Here is an 8,869-nt window from a genome sequence, read left to right on the forward strand (position 1 = left end):
TAATTTTTCTTTCTTTTCATCTGAAGTAATTATTCAATCATTTTTTGGTCTTTTATGACCCTGTCAAAAAACTTGAGCAGCAAAATGTATAATAATAACAAATTCTATATCATAGAAAAAAATACCCAAGAATGTATGAATTCAAACTGATGTGCATACATTATTGAAGAAAGGGAGAAGGCCTGGCAATGTAGCTCAGAAGTAGAAGGTTTGCTTAGCACATACATGTCACAACAACAAAGAGGAATGGAGAAGAAAAGAACAATTCTACTTGAGCAGAATGCCAACTAATAAATGAAGTAGAATAGATGAAATAAAAAACTTACCAACTGACAACCATATAAGCTATAATCAGACAAAAGTCATCAAGGGATACTCTGAACACCTATTAAGTGTCCTGTGCTATATGCCTTCAATCTGGCAACAACTGCATTTGGAAAGTGCTACTATTATTCTTTGAATCATCGATGGATACTTGAGACGTCAAAGGTCATCAATGGATCTTGTGGGCTCCCATCTAGGTAGCATACTCTGGCCACAGGGCAGTGGGATTTCCTGTCTCCTCTGGAGAAAGGGGATGAGAACAGTCAGAAGAACTGCCGCAGTCTAGCTGGGCATAAAATCACGAGCCACTCACAGCCTTGTAGATTCAAACAGCAATTCTTTATTCTCGAACTCACACCGGCACTCTACACACATTCTGGGGAAATTCACATTCTCTGCAAAATCCACGTTCTGAATCCCAAATACTCTGGGAGCGGGCATGCCTGAGGCAGCAGGATACGCCCTATTCCCAGCAGGTTACACCCTAAACCTGGATCCGCCCTAATCCAGTAGGATCCTCCTTAAACCCAGATCCACCCTGGTCCTTGAGCAGGGTCACCTTTCTCAAACATACATGCAATGTCACTGCAAATGTCCAAGGCAAGTCTATTTCCACGAGTACTTCCTCTAAGCAACATAGGGTACGCTGACAAGAAAATTTCGATGCGTCATTCCTACTTGGCAATGGCTTTCAGCATCACTCCCCTTCTGATTAATTAAACAACAAGCAATGTGGCTTAAGGACCGTGCCTGGTAGGTTGTCCAATTCAACATATGGCTCTTATCCGTCATGGGAAAAACTGACCTCTAGGCGTCAGCCTCCTGTCTTAGGTTGATACCACTGCAATTGGATCATACCCGTCATTGACTACCAGTTCAGCATACAGCCATACTTGTGGATAGGCGTATGCACCAGTGGGGGGGTGAGGTTCTTGCCTCACCTCTATTGGCCCCCAAATTTTAGACCATCACTAGCAGAAGGGAGGAGGATACAGAAATGCCACGACACCAAGCCAGTTGACGGCTCCTTTGGAAAAATTGCATCACTGATGACACCATCAGCAAAGATATGCTAGCACTACCACAATTAACATGGGGTGCGCTGGCAAGGAAATAAAAATTGCATCACTGGTGACACCATCAGCAAAGATATGCTAGCACTACCACAATTAACATGGGGTGCGCTGGCAAAGAAATAAAAATTGCATCACTGGTGACACCATCAGTAAAGATATGCCAGCACTACCACAATTCGATGCATCAAAAGATAGTTCACAATGCATACAAGTGATATATAGTCCAGGCAAGTTCTGCAAAGAGTTCAAAGTAGAGGAGTCTATCAATATGTCCATTTCCTCCCAAAGTAAATCGAGTCCTTGATTGAACATTTCTTGTTGAGTTATATTCATTGATGCATCAGTTTATACAGTTTACTGTGATAGCTATCATAGAAGCTGTAGTTTGGTTTTATCTTAGTCTCCACCGGCACTGGGATGGAGATGGGAATTCTGGCAATGATGCTAAAGAGACATTATCCTGAACAGAATTATTAAATATAATGAAAAGGAAAGGTGAAAGTAAACAAACAGATCTGTTAACCTCCTTTAAAAACAATCCTTAACAGCTGTTTGCCTAATTTAAATTAAACCATTTAAATCATGTGAATAAAAAAAAATAATTTGGATCCATTTTTTCATGAGCGCTCCTCACATATGAAATATGGACATACACACATATAGACATACAACACAAAACAGAAGTGTGCACACATAACATACAACACATAAGACAATAGTAAAGGCCTTGTAGCTTTACCTAGGTGAAATCTCCATTGCAATGTTTAAAAACTCCACACTCAAAAAATAAAACTGATTAGAAAATCATTAACCTAGGTTTGTATGAGCTCAAAAATAAAATAGAACTTTATGATGTGAGAAAAATGCAATAATAAAATAGATATTGAAAAAACACCCTGGTTAATCACTTTCGCAGATGTAAGAATAGCCAAGCTGGAGCTCTGGATATCAGCTGTTATGGATTTGAGTCAAATCATCTTCTTTTTGGTCTGTAGAAATTGCTTTAGTTAATCTCTCTAGAATCCAAATCGGCTGCTGTTCTCCCTGTGGAAAAACACAAACAGAACCATGACTCCAGACAATCACTGGGTCAGGACCTTTCCATTGTCCTGTTAGAATATCTTTCCAAAGTACCTTAGGCTTATGTACATTTTTTGGATACATATGTCTTTCCGCAGCACTAAGTCCTGATGAATCCAAATTTAAAAAGTTTAGAGTAAAAAGGGTTATTTTAAGTTTATCTTTGGGGGATATATACCCCTTTCCAATTCCCTCTTTTTGCTTTAATAAGTACGTTTTAATAGTTTGATGAACTCTTTCAACTATGCCTTGTCCCTGTGGATTATATGGGATTCCTGTTATATGAGTAATGCCAAATGATGAGCAAAATTGTTTAAAAGAGGTAGAGGTATAACCAGGACCATTATCTGTTTTTAACTGTTTAGGAACGCCCACAGTGGCAAAATTTTGTAAGCAAAAACATTTCTTTTTCTTTTAACCTTCCATATTAAAATATATTTCCACATCTTGAATCTTTTTATAAATTCACATTCTGAAACAACCCTTATAAAATTTTTGAATTTAGACAAATTACTCCACTTTAATAAGATGAAATACTTTCATGTTTTTTATGGTACTATAATACTGTAATTGAAACCCAACTGAAACTTCTTATACTCTTTGTATATAAATTACACCTGATAGAATCTTAACACTTAGTAACCTTGTTTCAGCAAAGACACAGACCAAAGAAATATTAAACTTTTTTCCATTTACCAATTTATGAAAACACACATAATATTTAAATATATTACCTTATGGAACTTAATAAGTAAAGAGCACTTGATTTTATATTTAGAAGTTGATATTTTAGCACTTTAGCTTTGTAAATTAATCAGATGTCTGTAAAAACCAAGATCTTAGACAAATGTAGTAAACAGAACTAGCCATCTCTTTCTTGTTGAAGAAAAATCCTTCTACAGGATACCATGATGGTCCCATTGACATACTTAATAACTCGTCTTTAAAAAGCCATGGGCCACATTTTTGTATTGTATCAACATATGTCCTAACTGTTCTTGGTCTTACTGGGGTGCCTCCTTCCTCTAACAATTTCTTTTGCTCAAAGGTGAACAACTTCAAACCTTGAGTCAACCATTTTCCCCAGTTTGCCTGAGAAAGTTCTAGGGACAGGCAACTTGAAATAAAAACAAAATAAATCAAAACAAGAACACATTGTTTTTTGAAATGGTCACCCATTCTTTTGCTCTCCTTCAGGGGCGAGTAATTTCACTTACCTCCAAGTTTCAGACGTTCCGCGTACAGGCCAACAAATGCCACAGTCTAGCTGGGCACAAAATCACGAGCCACTCACAGCCTTGTAGATTCAAACAGCAATTCTTTATTCCCGAACTCACACTGGCACTCTACACACGTTCTGGGGAAATTCACATTCTCTGCAAAATCCACGTTCTGAATCCCAAATACTCTGGGAGTGGGCATGCCTGAGGCAGCAGGATACGCCCTATTCCCAGCAGGGTACACCTTAAACCTGGAACCTCCCTAAACCCAAGGAATGGGATATTCCCTATTCCCAGCAGAATACACCCTAAACCTGGATCCGCCCTAATCCAGTAGGATCCGCCCTAATCCAGTAGGATCCTCCTTAAACCCGGATCCACCCTGGTACTTGAGCAGGGTCACCTTTCTCAAACATACATGCAATGTCACTGCAAATGTCCAAGGCAAGTCCATTTCCATGAGTCCTTCCTCTAAGCAACATGGGGTATGCTGGCAAGGAAATTTCGATGCGTCATTCCTACTTGGCAATGGCTCTCAGCAAAGAACAGCCTCTAGGGTTGTTTTCTTGCCCACTCTAGTAGGTGAAAGATCAATGAGTAATATGACATTTGCTTAGTATCTAAGTGTCTCCTCATAACACCCAGAGTAATTATATATGAAAGGAGAAAAATCAAAATTTTACCTTGAAGAAATCTGGTAGTTAATGACCTTAACAAGGAATCAAAGTTAACCTCATCAAAAATGAGACACACAATATGTACCTCCTTCTAGGAGGTACCTGTATGGCACTTCTCAAAACATATGGCTTGAATTTCATCCTGAGAAAATATCAGAAAAAAAAAACTAAGTGAAGTGACAATCTATAAAATAAGTGTCATATACATTTTAAATCCTGCCCTTAGCCAGAAAACTTAGAGCTGCCCTACTTTAGGCACATGGAACAATGAGTGAGCATACAAGTGGTCTCAGGAGATCCAGTTCTTTGGGGAAAAGGCCAGGTCTTTTTTTTTTTTTAATAAAGGATGCTCTGAGTTGCTCTCCCAGGATACATCTGTGCCAATCAGGATGCACTAGTCATGCCTACCTGCTGCTCCCATGTCTGGAGAATCACTGACCCTATAAGCCAGGAGGCCACATCTCTATTGTAAGGTGTTTAGCCAGAACCTTGGAATGCTCTAGAGTTTGAAGGCACTTTCCAAAGCCTATAGACGATAAATAGAAAGAAGCGCCACTCAAAGTAGAAATATCCTGGCTCTGAGGAGATAATACCAGGAAGTTAAGCTGAATGAGGAGAGAAAAGTGAAATTCTAGAATAACAATGTCAAGAGACAGTATGAGTGGACTTCATCTCTCTGAGGTGAGTGGGGAGGACAGGAGAAACCCTGATAGCCACACCTTTCCTAATGCATTCCCTGGTTTCCTCAGAGCCACCATCAGTCTCCCCAGCCCACTCTAGGGGAGTCTGATGGGCTCCCATCTAGGTAGCACCTCTGTCCTCAGGGCAGCAGGCGCTGCTCTCTCCTTCTCAATGGCCTGACACCATAGGCCAGAGTGCAGGGACATCAGACAAAAGATCAGGACGAATGTCCAGAGATGAGAACAGTCTGGAATTATGCTGAGTCAGTGGTTAACTGCGTTCATGGTTTATGCTGGAGTCCAGGTGGAAGTGGGTGAGAGGTCAGGATGTTGATCTGGGAACCAATCCAGCAGTTAGACTAGAATTGGGAGTGAGAGGGTGGGATGAACCTCAAAATACATTTTACATAAAGTCAACTCAGGACCTTGTTAAGGTCGTTGGGTCAGGTTTGATTGGTCTAACAAAAGGGACCAGAGACAAGCTGGTGTCCAGGAATGAGGATAAAGATCATTCTCAGGGTAGGGGTCAAGAGGAGGCTGGGTCAGTCCTACTCAGCTTGTGGTCCAGTTTTCCCAGGGCCCACTCCTGGACAGTCTGTATTGGACTAAGTGGTTCAACAACCAGAGCCTGGGCTGCGGCTTGCACTCCTTCATCTACCATGAGAACCTGCTGCTGGGGGTCCCAAGGCTGCAGCAGTTATAGGTCTGCAATGATTCCTGTGTGTTGTGTGACACCATCTTAAGGAATTGGAACCACTTCTGTTGAGCACATGAGTCTTGAAGGAGTCTCAACAGGTATCTCCCAGAGTCCCAAGTGCAACTCCATGGGGACTTTGGTATGTGTCCAGAGGAGATAGGCTATAGCCTCTGGACCTCTTCCCACATACAGGTCACAGTCACTGATCCTTCTCTGCGGGCAGTCCCCACAGGGAAAGCTCTTCTACCCAGAAGAGTAAAGTTGGGTAAAGGTGACTTTGACACACAGTCAAGGCTGGAGAATCTGCCCTTGGATTTGATGGGAAGCAGCAAGTGTTTTGGATGGATATGAGGGAAGAAAGGGAAGCAGGTAGATAGGACAGGAAATAAGAGGTAGAAATAGGGGCCCAGTGTCACAATTCGGGGGTTAGAACAAAATCATGAGGTCCAACAACCATAAGAGCAAGAGAGATCATTCTGGATTTATGGTCAAGAAGTGGGGCTTGTCTTTGTCATCCATAACCTAGAGACAGAGTAAAAAATGAGAATTACATCTGAGTTTTAGTACTGTCACTATATAGCTGGGTCTCTTAGAAATCTCTAAGTCTGTTTCCTCTTCTGCAAAATGTGGACAATATTTTCCCTCCCTTTTAAAACCATTATTAGTAACAACCAATTGGAATATATATCATATGTAATTATACATATATAAAATTGCAATAATATATATGCATATATATATATATACACACACACATATATGTACGTATAGTGTGTGTACATATATAAGTGAGATATATGGAAATGTACGGCCCAAGCAATCATAAAGTGTTGCCTTGATCTTGGAGATGAGCATTTGGGCTGACTCAGTTTGCTCAGATGGCTTTTCTGTGGCATGTGGACATCCCACTCACAGGATGAGCTGAGGGCTTCTCACTGGAGCAGACTCACAAGCTATAGGGGCAGCAGTGACTTACCTAGACTTTCCAGTGTCCAGAAAGGCTAATGCAGGGGTACTCTGGGACCTTCAGCAGGGACTGTGGCTGAACAGGGACACTCAGGTGGTCTTCACTGACTTCTACAATGCCAACATTAATCTTTTCTGCGTTCTGAGGTGAGACCTTTCCCTATTGTATGCTTCCATCCCTGGCTGACGGTCCCTGGCTGCTATGCTTGAGATCCTTCCCTAAACACAGGCCTGGGGTGGGGTGGGAAGCAGGCAAGGTGGGAGAAACTGTCCCAGGCCACCTCCAACCATTTCCCCTCCCCTACAGACTTGTGGTGGAGTTCCCACAAGAGATACCATCCTGTCCAGGCAAATCCACGTGCTTAAACTGATCTGCTATGTAAGAAACTGGTATTTCTGCATCATTGGATGTGGGAGCATCTTCTGCATCTCTTTCTTCTGCTATCTGGTGAAGAGTTCCCAGAGCCACCACCTGCACTGGCCTTACTACCTCAGCAGCATCTGGAATACACTGGACGTGGTGGTCATTTTGGTGAAGGACAGATGTTTGGGGCATGGGACATACTAGGGGAGGTGGGGCCTCCACCTTGGGGGGTCTCTGAGTTCCCCCTTTTAGAGACGAAACTCTCCCTCTGAGCTTGGGTCCAGTTACTGGGACACAGCTCCCTGAGTGAGAGGCTGATGTTCCCTGGCTCAGCTCTTAGGAAACCCTGTCTCCCACACGTCCTCCCCTTCTCTACTGTGATGTGGACCTTTCTTTTTTCTTTTTGCACTATTTATCTGCTTGAGAGGCTTCAGGAGTTCTTTGTAAACTACCAAATAGTACCTAATCTCCTAAATATTGTAATTCAACTCTACTGGAACATGGGTCTAATTAACTTTTTAAATGATTCTATGCAATATTTAAGATGTATACAATATGTTTAAGACACAACAACAACAACAACAACAACAAAAACAACAACAAAAACACCTGTTCTTCACCAAATTAAACAGAGTTGAAGCTATTTCATCAACTTTTCTGCCCCATGTGTGTGTGTGATTGCAGAGAATATTCATTTACTATGCCCTGGACATGTATTTATGTTTTATATAAAGTAAGTATTTTATAAATATACATTCTTAATACATAATACATAGTTGAATTTAAAATATTTTAATCTTTGTATAAAAGATAATAGGAAATTTACCCCCTTGAGTTTTTCTGCACTTAATATTATATTTAATATTAATATTTCCTGCTTTGTTGGCACATACTTCTAATGCCAGGTACCTAGAAGGCTGAAGCAAGATGATTGCAAGTTAGAGTCCAACCTGGATAATTTAGTGAAATCCTGTCTCAAAATTAAAAATAAAATGTTCTGGAGATGTAGCTCAGTGGTAGAGCACCTCAGGATTCAATCCTAAGTATTGCAAACAAACATATGAACAAAGCACCAACATTGATGCATGTATTTATTCTTAGTCAGTTCTCCGGTTTATTTACAACTTTTTGCTACAAATTTTCTATATTTGTTTCCTTATATACATGTGCAAGAGTTTCTGTAGAATTGGAATTTCTGGAGCACAGGATACAAACATCTGTGATTCAATGAGATGTTAATAAATTGTTCTCCAAAACTGCCACCAATTTGCAGTCTCACCAGCAGCATATAGGAGTGTCCATGCCTCCACTTCCTCACTAACCCTTGATGCCATCACACCCACTTGCCACCCTTCTGTAGGAGCCTCAATTCCCACTGCTCACTGCATGATCCTCTTATTCCTGCCAAACTGTAATTCTCACTGGTCCCTGATGTCAGTACTTGATTTCCCTTCTCCCTCAGAATTCATTGAGTAGTTACCCCTGTTAGAAAACCTGCTAAATATTAGGAAAACAAAGATGGGAGGAAATGGGCCCTGGCCTAAAACAGATTTGCAAACAGTAGTAAAAATGCAACTGTCACAAAGATAGTATGTTCAAACCACAGATTGTCTGATGGGGACAGTAGCGAGGGCAAGAGGGGAGAGGGTAAAGAAGACTTCACAGAGAAGGAAGTTGGACTCTGCTCTCACTTGTGCAGTTTCCTCTGCCTGGAAGATCCTACCCTCTCATCTGTCCTGTTCCTGCTCAGCTCAAAGGCCAGATCCCCACCTAATGTCCCAGTCA

General features: G+C 41.2%; 1 long non-coding RNA gene across 1 annotated transcript; it reads right to left on the reverse strand.

Annotated features, from left to right (window-relative positions):
* Positions 1-641: 641 nt before the first annotated feature.
* Positions 642-4,235, reverse strand: LOC144366205 (uncharacterized). The gene is made up of 2 exons (XR_013425160.1): positions 3,698-4,235; positions 642-2,444 (listed from the first exon to the last, which is right to left on the reverse strand). It is a non-coding gene; the product is annotated as an uncharacterized LOC144366205 (long non-coding RNA).
* Positions 4,236-8,869: the final 4,634 nt, after the last annotated feature.

The sequence above is a fragment of the Ictidomys tridecemlineatus genome, chromosome 1 (genome assembly GCF_052094955.1).
Source record: "Ictidomys tridecemlineatus isolate mIctTri1 chromosome 1, mIctTri1.hap1, whole genome shotgun sequence".
NCBI lineage: Eukaryota > Metazoa > Chordata > Mammalia > Rodentia > Sciuridae > Ictidomys > Ictidomys tridecemlineatus.